Source organism: Falco naumanni, chromosome Z (assembly GCF_017639655.2).
Source record: "Falco naumanni isolate bFalNau1 chromosome Z, bFalNau1.pat, whole genome shotgun sequence".
Classification (NCBI taxonomy): Eukaryota; Metazoa; Chordata; class Aves; order Falconiformes; family Falconidae; genus Falco; species Falco naumanni.
This window is the reverse complement of record NC_054080.1, coordinates 34,659,070-34,674,611: the sequence shown is the minus strand read 5'-3', so window position 1 is coordinate 34,674,611 and position 15,542 is coordinate 34,659,070.

The following is a 15,542-nucleotide window of genomic DNA, read 5'->3' as shown; positions in this document are numbered from 1 at the left end:
TTGCCACTGTGCAAGTGTAGTGTTGCACTTCCAACAATGACAGAAGAAAGAAGTAAATGGGAGTATTATTCTGTTTTCTATCTGATAGATAAGTCAGATGTGAGGTGTTTTGTATTTTTTAAGAGGCACAATAAGCTAGTACCATCCAAAACCTGTGTCGGAATTGCCATCTGCAAAACGTTATGCCAGATCATATTTACTCATGAAACTAAATCAATTACAAGACCAAAACCAACTCTTTTATCTGTGAAAGAATGTTGTATGCAGAAAAGCTCGTACAGAGGTTGGGTCCCAGGTGGGTCGCACTTTATGACCAGCATGGTGGGATCCCTGCTTTACTGGGGAAAAAAAAAAATTATTTCTTTCATTTTTTCCTTCCGTGATTTCAAAAGGGAGAGCTGAATAAATATTACAGTTGATCAAATCTCAAACAGTGACACTTGCCAAACCAAAGATGATTGTGTGAGTTCATTACTATTGGTTTCTCTTCTCTTTCATCAGAGGCAGAGCAGTAACAATGATATAGTGTTACTCTCTGGAATAAATAGCTGTATTTTACAGATATTAGATACAGGCAGATCCTAAGCCTTGATGTTTTCAGATCTTGCACAGTAACTCTTGCTCAGTGCTCTATGGAAAAACAGGGCTGCATAATGCTGAGAGTAACAAGCAGAAGTTTGTGCCAAGGAGAAGGGAGTTGGCATTTCTTAGAGAGCTACAATACACTTGAGGAAAAGAGGCCTATCCTAGAAACGAATTTCATTTATACTGGCTCAAGAGAAAGGCACCTCCAGGAAGATACACACATGGCAATTTTTCCATCTAAAAATTCCTTATGCAGATTAAATATAGAACAAGAGTAAAGTGCTGTACAAGTAACATGATACATAACAGAAGAAAAAATTGCAACTACAGCAGTCGGAATAAAACATCAGGCTATGTTCCACTGGAGATGGAGCCAGCATTGTTCTTGCAAGAGGCAGGCCCTCCTCGTGCCCTAACCCACTTGCTTCCACCGCAAGTTGCCCCACACTGGCCGTCAGTTGACCTAGCAAAAACAATGACAAAAACATTTCATTTTGAGCAGCATTAACTCCCTGGTTTGGCTTACCACATCGGCACACAAACAGCTGGAATGGCATCCTTCAGCAGTGATGCCAGTTTAAACTGTGCATGGAATTACACAGGCTCCCAGAGAGGAGGTGTGGGAAGGATTAACAGAAACCCTGAAGTGCTTTATGCTGTGAGGAGGCTGATTTGATCAATGGTGTCCAGGCTGCTAAAGCAGACACTACATCTATGCTGAGGAAAACAGTCCCTGGGGTAGATTTACACATGTACACAGTTTTCATCATGTGTCTCCAGTATGGGAGCGGGGATGACCTTCCTGACACTCCTACGGAGGTACGAGGGTGTTTTCCCATCACTATCCACCTTTGGCATGAAAGGCACATGATTATAGCATGAGCTAATGGAGAGTGAGTCAGAGAGCTGGGCATCCAATTCAGTTACCTCAATTCAGGTATCAAGGTATCATTCTTTCTAGTACAGTACACTGGGTCTACGCCCAGGGGGACCTGGGCACACACTACAACCCCTTTTGTTTATTTAACTCCTCTAGCTCTCGCTTTGACTCCAGAAGAAACTGCTTTCAAGCCTTAAGTCAAAGCTGTACTCAGCTTCTGGTCAAACCAGACCCTCCCTCCCTCCCAAGCCCTGTTCAGCTGCTCTCCTGTACCAAGGTGGAGACATCAGCACCCAGAGGCAGCAGCTGCCCCTCTCTTTCTGTTCAGCTCTTCCACAACCAGTAGTTAGGATGTAATTGACAATCCCGCGCGACGGGCACTGTCAGCACTCAGCTCCAAGCTGTCCGACACCAGAGTCCAACTCACCTCAGTCTTGGAGGTGCTGACTGCCATCCCTGGTGGAAGGGGGACAGGTGACTGAAATCATACCTTGCTGATCCACTTGGGAGTTGAGATTTTATGAAGACTAAGCACTGTTTTATTCTTATCACCTCAGAACTTCCTGTCTAGCCGTGCATATGTGTCAGCATCTCATTGTATAGACAGGCTAACACTGTACTTTTTGCTGTGCTATGGAACATGTGCTGCTCCTTTCTGGTATCCCACAAAGGAGTGAGGAAGCTGAAAACAATGGATGAATGAACTAAAACAGAGTAACCTTGTAACATTAAAACCAAAGTAACACTTCCTGTATATCCTGGATGAGTAATGAGAGCCCAGCGCAGACAGTGATATAGTGCTATCATCCTCTGCAATGATTTATTATTTAATGTCTGCAGACTGAAGTTTGTTCTGATGTAATGGTTTTCATTGCTGTCTTACTCATGCATTTAAAAGATTTTGCCCAACTAAAATAACAGGCAACTAAGATTTCACAGGAGTTCTATGGCCAGTTTTCTTCGTTACGTTTCAGAAACATTTATATTGCCTTTTGTTTCCACTGTAACCCTGGTCTTACCTTGTCTCTAGACTTCAAAGCAAAGACTAGATAGAACTGTTTTCAGCACAACTACTGGTTTTCATAGAAAGAACAACGGAAATCAGTGTACATCCATTAATAACAAAACTGAGAAGATGTCTTGCAGCATGGTACCGCTGTGAAGTCTCTATGTCTTTTTTCATTCTGGATTTCTGGTATCTAAACACCACTGAAAGAGAAAGCACGAAGCCGTAGCACAGAAGTAGATGGAAAAAACTAAGAGAGAAAGGATTAAAAAACCTCTGAAAGAAAGATAGTTAACATGCAATTTCTTCTTTGTAACAATGTTTGTGACTTCGGATGCCTAAGTTTTTAATGTTTTGGTTTGTTTGTTTGTTTGTTTCTTGTGACAACACATGAGACAGTGGTGTTTAAAACAAATTAAAGGGAAGAAGAAACTGGTGGATTTATAACAATGGAGGTTCCTTAACGAAGACAACTGATTTCAGTTTTTTTCATGGTGTTATCACAGGACTTCCCAGTTTCCACTTGAAGGTCTTCAGGATCTGATATAGATTTGTGGGGTTACCTGAGTGTTTATCTCCACTCCTGAATTTTCCTCTCACAAAGAGTCTCATCCTCAGTTGTCTTTGCTGACAGAAGCTGATGGGTAGTCCTAGGGAAGATGTCAGGCTGTCACAGTCACATTTCCCCCCATTTGTGAAGTTGTTCTTTCCCTGAAGAGAGACCACATACTTACTACCATGGTGCAGCTATAGGATTGGTCTGTCAGCAGATGAAATGTCATCAACTGTCACTGGGTCCAAAAACTAGGGGAGGGACATAGAGGCCATATGGAGTCTGGGACTTTGTAGTCAAAGCCTGAGTGGATGAATAGGGAGAAGGAGGATCAGTGCTAGACAGGTAAGGAGCCTCAGGAAGGTAGTTTTCAGTGGGAGGCTCAGCCAGCAAGTGTGGCCTAAAGAGCTGCTCTACTATCCCCTATCCTGCTCTCAAAGGCTCTGTTATCAAATTATTTCCCTGGGCAGCACTCCCTGGGCCAAAATCCCAGGCACTTAGGAACAGCCGTAAGACACAGATCAAGCTACTAGTTTACTGAGATTCAGCTGGTGAACCTGGTGTTTTCAGTCCACCTTGTTGTCTACTTGTCTAACCCACACTTAATCCACACATCAATGAGGATGCTACTTGAAGCAGTGCTGCAAGTCTTGCCAAAGTCAAGATAAACAACAATCATGGCTCTCCCTCATCCATCAAGCCAATCATCTCATCCTAGAAGGCAATCTTCAGGCATTGTTTCCCCTTTGTAAATCTACACATTGACAGTGACTATTCTCCATCATCTTCTTGTCCTTAATATGTTTGGGAAAGGCTTCCAAGATTGTTCCCTCAATTGTATAAGACTGACCAGCCTGTAGTTCCTCAGATTCTCCTTCTAGGCCCTCTTGAAGACTTGGGTGACATTCACTTTCTTCCCGTCCTCAGGAACCTGCCCCAGTTGCCAAGACCTTTTGATGATAACTGCAAGTGGTGTGGCAGTTACATTGTCCAGCTCTCTTAGCACCCCTGGGTGTGTCCCATCAGGATATTAGATACATGTACTAGTACATCACAGTATACATATTAGATGCAGATTTTAGTACATTTTTTTTTCTGATACATATAACTTTTAAGCTAGGATATGTTTGCAGAAGGTGCTGTAATACCCAGCTAAGTGAAAACAGAACTGATTTAATGACACTGACCTTTCAATATACTGAGTCACCGTGACTTGTGTCAGCCTCAAATACATCCTTTCCAAGTAACTTCCTTGGAACTATGGTGTCAGATGAGGAAAGAGAAATAGGTCAAAAGCTATTGGAAAAATCCTGCTGTTGTATAAACAGAGGTGTTTGGATAAATGAGGTGTGTGGGTACCAAAGGAGAAAACAAAAAACAAACAAAGAAAAGCCCTGCCAGGGTCTAAAGGGAAGGTGTGATTTTATAATTCTTCTCAGGAACTGACTTTTCATAATCTGTCTCCCTGACAGCAGAGTCTCCCAGGTCCTAATGGATCTACTGCTATAACATTCAATGCTGTGACTTTGGGGAGGGTGGAACCCAGGGAGTTGGGAGCTGGGATTTCAAAGTAGTCCGTATCCACAGGCTCCAGCTAGGCTGCACAGCCGGGGTTTCAAAATCAAACAGAGCACAAAAAAGAAGACTTCTTCAAAATGAGGAAATGTTTGCCTTTTGGGGGGGCTTTAACAGAAGTTGAGCTCTTTTGACACAAATCCAGTGTGCAATTACAAAATACTTAACAAAATCAGCTGTGCGGTTAACCCCTTTGGTTTTCTCAGAGGAGAGGGGAAGTGCTTTAAATGATGCCATTCGTTTTGCAGTTATTGACTTTACAAATTTCTGAGGTGGAATACAAAAGTTTGTTTCTCACTATGGTGAAGAAATAGATAAAGCTTCACGTGACTAATTGATTTCCAAAATTCATATATTCCTTGAATTTTCATTTGTAGCTACTGACTTCTATCATGTCTTTCCCACATTCTCCTGTATTAAAAGCATCTCTAACTAGCTGCACTTTGGATGTTTCTCTCAAATTAACTTTGTCCCACTAGGTCAAACCAGGTATGTCCAAATGTTATGACCATGATTTTCCTAAGCTATCTAAAATTTATGAGTTTAAAACTTTTATCAGGACACAGTCATAACTAAAATAGCCTAGCATTAGAGGGAAGATGGAAACAAGAGATCCACCCAGCTGGGAGCACTTTGATTGCTTCTTAAAATAAAGCCTGAGAGAAAGAATAAGAGAAATTCCTCAGTTTTTCTCAGACAGAAAATTTCCAAATCACTATTCCGGCATCCATTGGGTCAGTAACAATGCATATCCAGTTGTAATAGCAGTTTCTCAGGAACCACACTAATAAAAGCACATACAAGATTACTTTATCAGACCTATTCAGATTTTTCCGAGTTTGTTAAGCACTCTGACATCCTTCAGTGGAAAAATTAATGCAATTTTTATTTTGTGAAGGTGGAAACTGACTTAAAAGGGCTAATCAAAAGGATGTTTCAGAGCCTGAAATATACTTAGATTCTGAGTAGGACAGCTTGGAAAAGCATGAACTTAGAGGAGACGTGATAGACACCTATAAAATAATGGATAATGCATGAAGCTAAAAGGGTAAGGATTTGCTCTATAACACAGTGGAGGAATTGCAAGACACACAGTGGCTTCAAGCAGTCCACAAAGTGTACACCACTGCAATTTTAAAATAATGATCAAAACAGAAAATGTGTTCTTACCTATCTCTTGTAAGGTAGGAAATGTGGAATTCATTCCCATGCAATGTATTAGACACTCAAAAGATAAATTATTTCAAAAAGGATTTTTACAGGTGCATAGAAATTATTTCCAGGGGTGGTCCAGAGATTTCCAGGTTTGGTAAGCCCCCAGACCGCTAACTGGAAGATTACTGCATCCACAGGGAAAGGATCATGTAGTGTATTCATATGAAATAGAACAAGAGCTTTCCTGTAAAAGACAGACATTCTATCTTATCCAGCTGAGCAAGTCTGGGAAGGAAGCAGGCACCAAGCAGAAATAAGCATTGGCAGCAGTAAGTTGCTTTTTTATAATTCACATTTCCTCAGTGTGACTGTCCCCAGACCTACAGGTGTGGCAATTCTATCAGCACCACTATGGTCGGCGTGCAAGCTGTTCTTATTCAGCACTACGTTTACATCCACTTTGCACCATGCAGAAAAGGTATATCCCAGGCTGTGGAGCAAGGAAGAATTTGGCCCCATGTACTTATAGTTTCCTCTGAGGTCTGACATGAACGTCAGCCTACATGCACCAATAATCAGCACAGAGAGAAAAACCCTGCTTTCTTTTTTCTTTGACTTTTCCTGCCAGGCTTAAATGTCAGAATTGTTCTCAGGGGGGCTGATCCTAAACCTACTAAAATCAACAGGAAAAACTCCTTCGCTTTCAAGGGGGCTCATGATGAGTTCATGCTAGATAGGAAATTGCAGGAGACATATTCCACAGACAGTCAGAAAGGAGACCATGAGATGATTAGTAAGAGTGTTTCAGTTTCCCTGTTAAGAAATGGTTTAATAAAAGCAGTTTTCACAGATGTTTCACAATAACCAGAGGATGTTACACTAGTGGTTACACATTCAAAACAGCTCCACAGGCATCAGCAGATCAAGCTGTTTGGCCAAGTGAATGGAGCTACAAACCAAAACAAACAGACCCTGGCTTCAAGCAGCAGCAGCAATCTTGCCATTAATCCCTGCTTTTTCATAATAAAATGACACCAGGCAACCCAAGCAAATCCATGTGAAGCCACTTGCTAGCTTCATCAGCAAATATCCTTCCAGGATGTGATTGCAGGGCAGGGCTTTCCCCGTGGGACAGCTCAGTGTAAGCGTGTATAACCCAGCAGCTTCCCATTTATGTCTGTTCACTCAGATCACTCCGTGGCCTGCCTCAGTACAAGGTATGGGATGATGTAAGGTTACTGTCTCTCATTTGGGGCCCACATTCTTCATGTATCAAGAGATACCACCTGCAGTGTTTTTTATTTTCCAGTGGTAGCAGGTGAAAGAGCCTGTGTAAGTCTGGTAGGGGAACTGTGAGGAGGAGAGGCACAGTGGAGGAGTGCAGAAATGCTAGTGACTTGCCCCAGCTGACGGTCTGGCTGTTGGCATGCAGCACTTGTCAAGACAGCAGCAAACACACAGAAGAGCTGATCCTCACTTGCTGGTTTTAGATGTTCTTAGCTTCATGAAAGAGCCAAAGAAAGGTTTGGGAGGAAGGGCTGCAGCCCCTTGCCTCTTAGATGTTACATTTGGAGGAGTACAGACCATGAGCAGCTACTCCTTCAGCTGTTTGCTCTCAAAAAACCAACGTGTAATAAACTTCTATCTCTCACAGACAAATGATGTATTTGTTTTTGTGTTTTTCTGAAGCCCAGGGCTCATGAAATACTCCAGTAAATTTGCTGTCTGGGCAGCAGGAAGATTTGTTACAAGGGTTTCTTTTTCTTGTTTTCTTCTTCTTTGTTTTCTTCTTCTCCCCCCCCCCCCCCCCCCCCCCCCCCCCCTTCTATTTTGTTTTTTATGAAGTATTCATGTTTATTTCTATGCCTTGGGGAGAAACTCAAGCCATTTGGCTGCCTAAGATACCCACAGTCAATCTGAACAGTGCTGCATCTGTGATAGGGGAAAGAGGCATCTATTTAGAGTGATGGGGATGTTAAACTTGGAAATAGTCTTCATTTTTATTTTTAACCTGGAATGGAGCTATGTATGGCTGCAGACATTTCTCCATTTAGACTGTGGGTCTTTCCAGTAATTATGGCCCAAACCCAAGTCCCAGTGACGTAAATGAGATTCTCTCCATTGACTTCAAGTGGAGCTAGACCAGGCCTTGCCTTGAGGAACACAGCCAAGGCAGGATAAAGCCTTCTGCTTTTCCACCTGAGGAAAACCACTGTGAACTTACCAGCACTTAGGGACCACTCCGAGCTATTCCTTCTCCTTCTACTTGCCTCTTTCACATAAACACAAAGTATATCTACTTCCCTTCAAATTCTCTCATAACTTCCATGAATGCATCTTGCCTGCAGCACCCTCCTACTTGTTTTCAAAGCCTGTTTGTAAAACCCTTGGAGCAGTGCTAAAAGCGGGCAGGAGGCTGTCTGCCCTTCTGTGACATCCACTCTTCTGTTGCCTTGCCTCTCCTTTCCAGGCCTTTCCTCTGAAAAGTTTCTGAGGCCAAGCTAAAATAAACCACGACTGCTTACTTCACACCTTCTACTGTTTATATTTTTCAAAAGTGTTTGCTCTGCAACGATAAAAATAGCTATGGGCAGCTAGTACTGTTGCTGGTTTCTTCTCTGTTGACATCAGGTGAGTTTTCTAAACAGCCTCCACAGGGAGTGGGGATCTGCAGCACAGGCAAGGGAAGAGAGACCGAAGTGCTGGGTAATGGAAGTCATTCACCTTTCTCTCGCCAGTTAATAACCCAACCCAGTTAGTCCTGAGATACAGCGCTAATTACCCCGGGCATGGTGCCATGCTTACATGGCTATTTAGCTCCCCAGAGCCAACTCGTATCGCTGCACAGTGCTCTGTGAGCAAACAGCTCATACAGCCCTGGACTGAGACCTCTAACGGCATGACAGTAAAGGCAAGCATCGGCTGTGGAGACAAAGGGATAAGTGGGAAGGCTGATATGTGGGCTTGACAGCTCAGTGGAGCTGAAGGTTTAGGGATATGAGGGAAGAGTAGAAAGGGTGAGGGAGAGGAGAAAAGCTAGAAGACATGAGAGGGTTGAGAGCAATCTGTTGGGTTTTGGAAGAGTTGTGTCTCCTGCCCTACCACCCTCTCAATCCTCTCTTTTCCCATTGCCACTGTCCTTCATGTGCACCATCCTCTCAGATCCCTGCCACAAAAATGGGAGAGCGAGGTGAGAAGATGTCTTTCGTCTCTTCCCCTAGATGCAAGACTAGTCTCAGAACCTTGGCAGAGCTCTGGAGAGCCACCTGAACTTTCCAGCCAACTGCAGCCTCCTGTACTACTTTATAGAGGTAGCAGTTAACCTCTCGACATAAGCAAAGTAAGCACATTGGTTCACCTAGCCAAAGCCAGTTAGAGGCACATCCTGCTGTCCTTAGGACCTTGATAACCTGCACCTAAAACTTGCTGAGAAGCGGACTTAATGTAAGGAAAATCCATGTCCAGAAAGTGATACCATGGGCTACCAGCTCATTCTTGTAAAATTCTTTATAGCAGTAGTATAAGCCTGGGAAATCTCCAGCACATAATAACAAGCCCATGCCTGCCTTTTCACATTTGACAGCCTCACAAGTGGAACCATCTGCTGACCATGAGACAGGCAGTAGTCACCAGATCTGCGTTCTTCCACTAAAACTTTAAAAAAGATAATCCCAAAATGAGAAATATAACATTCTGCTAAGCTTGTTTTTTCTTTCTCCATTTTCTGCCTGAGAAAGGCATCAACTCCAGGGAGATGGCCACAACATGCTGAAATCAAGAAGAAAAAAACCACACATTTTGCCATTTGTGGGACTTGTTGACACCTTCAGCACTGAAGAGCACCTCAGAATTTTTCTCTTGCAGGGTCCCCAGGTCATGTATCATTTCTCAGTAGACATCTGTCCAGGTGCCTGTTTGGGGAAATAGAAAGGACAAGGCCATGCAGCTACATTTTCTGGCTAAGACTCTTCCTGGTGGAAATCTCCTTATCCAAACATAGTATAACAAGCACATAGCCAACATAAGTCAGTGTCCAGAGACCCTAACTGAATCCAAAGTCCTCTACACAAATTCAAAGGAAGAAAACACATTTTTCCACAAAAATTCTCTTTTGTAAGTGAATAACAACAAAAGCAGGAGAAGCAGGGAGAGGTGCAGTGACTTGAACAGTGGAGCAACAAGAAGGAAAAGTATTTCCAGGTGCAGACTGCTGGTATTTCCATGATAGTGGAAACCATGACAATGCATACTCCATGAAGATCTGACTTGCCTGTGCCCTTTTAGATAGTACTGTGAATGCATTTTCCAAATACATTTTATTTTTAATTACTTTCATGGTAAGACAGTAAAAGGGGAAGAATTTAAGATCCTAAATATTTTTGGTCATATTATGGCCAGGACAAAGAGGAAAAGGGAAAAAGAATTTTCATTGCAGTTTCCTCTAGCATGGGATAAATTTGTGCTTAATTTACACAGCAACAGCAAAGGATTAGAAAGTAGATGTAGACAGCAATGCTGAGAGCAGCAAAGACTCACAGACCTCTGGCCATATTCTCTCTCATAAACCCTGAATGAGGCCAAGGGGAAGGTGATAAAGAATCATATGATTTCAAGATGAGAAAAAAGTAAACTAGTCTTTCCACCTGACAGTGCAGTAATGCTTCCTTCAGTGCATCCTTTTGGCTGGATTCATTGGCTGCATCACAGACAATGCTAATAATAATAGGCATCAAGCAATAATGGTTTGAATCACTGCACAGCACAGTTCAGCTGGCAATGTTGGTGTTTATGCCACCTTTCCTTGGTATTCAGCTTAGCAAACGACAGCTAGCTTCAGAGGTATTTTGGAGGGCTTCCAGGCTGCATATCATCAGGAATAAACATTGTTGGTGTTTATCTCTCCTCCGGCCTGTCACACTCTTGGGCCTGGACCCTTCTGCTGGTCAGAGAGGGATCACTTTCATTCTTGCAGGTTGTGGGAGCAGGGGAAAGAAAGTAAGGCTAAAACCACAGAACCAAATGACACCCAGAACTGGAGAAGTCCACAGAGGACGCTGTCATTATGACGTGGCTAAATTACTGCCTGAAATCTCAGTTTCATACTCTTAATCGCTTACTGTCCTTGTGGCTTGACAAATCACACAATCACGTCTCCCACTTTGTTTTCTCCCCTTACTGAAACATCTGGAAGTACCTAAAAGGAACTGAGGTTAACAATATTGTATGAGAAATGTGCCTGGTATTATAGATGCCCAGTGTCATGTAATGTGTACGATATTCAGCTTCTTGGAAACCAGATGGTAGAGATTTAGAGACAACATTGTGTGAGACTGAGTGCAGCTCAGAGTATTTAATAAGTTTTGGTGCTGCACAAGAGCGGCATTGCTACCAGTCTCCACAAACCCACTGACACAAAATGTTTTCCAAAGAAGGCAGCACAAATCACTGTGCTTCAAAGGAAATTCCACTGAAGGCAGGGAGTGCAGGAGAGCTTTTTGCAGGCCAAAGCAACAACAAACACACAAAAAAAGAAACTTCACAAAAATTAGACTTTTCTTGTCACTCAAAGTGATTTGTTCTAGTGCTAAAGATAAAACAACAGAGTTGAAGCATTTAATCATGAAAAGTAGTAATAATTAAAAAGAAGATCTGGATATACTGACACTGTTCTCAAAGGTTCTTCTCTTCACAGTACTTTGCCCCCAACAGAGTGGTGTTTTCCAAGAGAGAAGTATGGCATTTAGAACTACCTCTCTCACTCTGTATAAGCCACGAACAGCTCCCAGGGGTTTTTGTCCCCTTGAAGTAGCAGAATGGAAGGTAGAGATCTAAACAGACTACACCCTACAAAGGCTGTCATCAAAGCAGACACAGAGGTGCTACAGAAGGTATTTATTTCTAAACTGGGCAATTTAAAAATAGTCAGGTACAAAGCCATACTTCTTTGTTATTCATATGGTTGTCCATCTTGAGTAAATCTGTTAATCAGTGAGGGATACATCCTCTATAATTTTCCCTATGTCCTTGTTCTGCTTCAGTTTTTCACCTGTTCCACAGAGACTCAGAGATCAGAATCTGGCCGCAGCTAGCTGCGAGTACAGGCTCATGAGCTCCTTTGTTGTTTCATTGTGAACAGGCTATTTGCAGGGTGAGGGCCAAGCTGTGTTTTCAATTATGCCATAATACACCTGGATTATTGCCACTGCCTTCGTGGGTTACATTGGCCTAGAGAAACTCGGATCAAAATCTGGCATGAAGAGGGGGGAAGTCCAAGCAGTATTTTAGGAGAGGCCTGTTCTTCATTGGCTTGTAAAGAAAGCAGTAGTCAGGCTTAGGGTGGGAGAAGTAAACAAACATATATACACCCACCATTGCTTCTCCAGTTCAGAGACTGTCGGTGGAATCCCAAACATCTGAAGCTCATTACCATGCTGGCCTCATTGAAATAATTATTTAATTAGACTCCTTTTCACTTTCTCTTTCTCTTCTCCCTTCTGGTTTCTTCACCACCCAATCCCCAGATGCAGAACTCAATTTGAAAAACCCTACCAGAACTGAGTTTCCTCCATGGGAATTTGGTCTGTAGGCAAACATTTCTATTCAGTCTTAAACAAACATCCTCAATACTTAAAGTACCCCATCATTAAAAAGCTTCCCCTCCCTACAGCAACTAAAAAAGCTATTTTGTTTCTGTATTTTCCATTAGCTGCTCACAAAATTTGAAGCAAGCAAGCCAAGCAAAGTACATTTATTTGGCTTATGAATCTTTATAGCATGTACTACTTACAGGAACTTCCAAAGCTAAAGCCATGGTAAATCAAAACTCCCTCTTGACCAGGAACTGAGAGTGCAGATCTGAAGCCACATATCAGCAGCTCATTAAGGAGCAGAACATCTTCCCGGAGTGGAGGATAAAGGTTGTTCCTAAAAAAGCAGAAACATGAATAATCCTGCCCAGAGGTAAAAGCTGGAACAGTCAGAAATGCCATGTTACCACCACCATAGCTCCAAACAATACATGTTTCTAAAAGACCAAATAGAACATAACATTTTTTTCTAGGTTTGGCTAGCCTACAAAAAAGTGAAGGGGATGGAGATAAAAAACTTTTTTGTTGCAATCCAATGATGGATCCCATTGTAACAGCACAATGATACAGCTCCTGTCTGGAGCAGCAGGCCAGAGCTGAACAAAACCTCAGCAGTGAAAAGAGAAACCTGGTGAAATGCATATAGTTACAGAAACCTGGTGAAATGCATATAGTTTCAAATACCTGTACAAAGCCAAGTCTCAGTCTACAGCACTTCTTGAGTCATCGTTTCCATCTCTCACTGTGACAGCAGTGTTCATCTGTATCTTTAGAATCATTTGTTTGCTTAAGATTCCCAGCTACTACACAAAACAGTCTAAAAGCTCAGCATCAAAGGGCCAGTGGGACAGGCCGAATGTGAACTTATCTAAGCAGATCCATGCTTCATCCATACCATCTCCTGTCACTCACACACTGCCTGAAAGAGAAAAATATGAATGATCTCACAATCCTCTAGGTTACCCTCTAGGCACATTGGGTTTCTATTTTGTGAATTTAGCACACTGAGTAAAATGCAAATGGATTGTTGCTACTTGTTACAGTTTTTTAGGCTGGAATGAAGCACACCATTTTCTTTGTGCATTACAGAAGCAGTGGAAAACCACTTTTTTCTGGACACTGTTCCTGTGCGATTCTCCTTTACACCCATAACAGGAAGATTGGTTCTGGAGCCTGGAAATTTTGGGTGGCACCACTTATCTTTGTGTTGCAACACCAACACCAAGCACTTTAAAGGTCCCATCTCTGAGTCAAGCTCCCTCAACACGGGAGATTGATTGGTTTATGCCCAGATCTTCGATGAAAGGACAGCTCACCAAAATAGCACACAACACACTCCTGGAGGGATTTGGTCCCAGTGAATCTTACTGAAGATTGACCCCTGGCTCTGCAGAGAAGACAAATCAGTTATCATACCAGAGGTGTTTTTAAGCATCAAACTTCAGAGCTGCCCCCAAGGCTTGATTTTTGGCTGCAAGAAAGGGTATTCAACAATAACTGTTGCTATTGTCATGTAATGAAATACAGCTTTCAGAAAAGGTGAAGACTGGATACTCTAAGCAAAGTCTGTTTATACTGAGGAACTAAAACCCATTCCTTGAGGAGTAAAATTGTAATGTAAACAAGTACAGAAATGTCATCCAGCCGCTGCAATTTGGCTTATGAGAGAACAGATGAAAAAGTGTCAGAAAACAGAGGGCCATTTATCTTGTTAAGTCTCAATCCTTGTGACTTTGAGAGAACCAATTAATTTTGGGCCTACTATATCTATAGAAATTGCTCTACCATCATAATCTTGTTCCAGGAAATGAAAACAGAGGAAGAATTTGGCTAGAAGTAAAACCCCTAGGTTGCAATCCTGGTAGAAGTTCCCTCAGTATAAATCAAGACAGTTAAACAGATAGGTACTCAGTAACTTGATGGCATATCTTTATTAAAACATAAGTAGGCTGAGAAGAGGAAAGTCTTTTGCAGCCTGAGGTGTTCAGTTCACACAGTTTTGTAGAAGAGCAGTGGGTGTCACCTGCTTCTCTGATGGTCACATACCAACCATGCAGCAATATACCAAAGATACTACAGGCTGTTGGATATTCCTAGCAGCCACTGCTATGCAGCAGGGAAAGAAACATGCATGAGGTCCCAACATGTGCAGGCAGGCTGGCAGGCAGGTTTTGCTGCCTGCACCAAAGCTCCATGCTGCATGGTGCCAGCAGTGTTGGAATGCACCTTCAGTAAGTTGAAGCTACAGACACGGCTGCAAAGCACACATCTGCTTTGGTAACTGGTGCTGGCATAGTAGCAATCTAATCACCTCAAAGTCTACAGTGAGCCTACTCTTACCACAGGCAAAGCACTGTCCTTGTTTTACAGATCAGGTCACATGAGGACCCAGCATCATTAGATCTACCAGCAGGAGAGAGAGTGGTCACAGCTCCTGCCACCCCACCAGGCCTGTCTCTGCTGAAAGGGGTTTGATCCAAGTTGGGCAGATGAAATCAGAAGCAATTCCTGCATACTTGCATGAGCTCTGGGTGCTCCCTCCCTCTCCCACCCTGCTGGCTTTACAGGTTACAGGGATGTGCAGTCCTGGAAAGGCTACTACACAGTGGTAGAAAGCATTACTGGAGTCAGAGAGCCACTTCAGCCACTGTGATGTGGGAGAAGAAGAAGTTTTAATCAGTCCCAAATGTCTTGTTCAAAGGTTTGGAATTACACCTATTGAACGGATCAACAAGCTTATTCTTCAGCCCATAAAAAAGCAACTAGCAGGTGTAAGAAAACACCAGTGATGTGGAAAGAATACCTAGAAACCGATTGATTGTCCTTTCTCCCCAAACAGCTGGAGAGGCCACATGATGTTTGTAGGTAACATTGAAAGTTGTCATTTGTAGGCATCATTGCAAAGACAAATGGGAGATATTTCTGCCACAAAACCTCAAAGTAAACTGCTGAAATCTTTGCCACTAAGTAGTGTAGACACTGAAATCTGAAACTGTTGGGGGGGGGGGGGGGGGGGGGGCCTTAAATTAGTGGAAGAAGAGAGAAATCACCAAGAACTGAAACAACAACAGAGGCACAGCTATTTCTTTCATATAAATAGATAGTTACTTATTCTGTAAAAAAGAACTCACTGATAGACACCTGGAAAATGATCACCTGCTTCTTTCACACCCTCCTAGGCTGACAGGCAGGATATCAGGC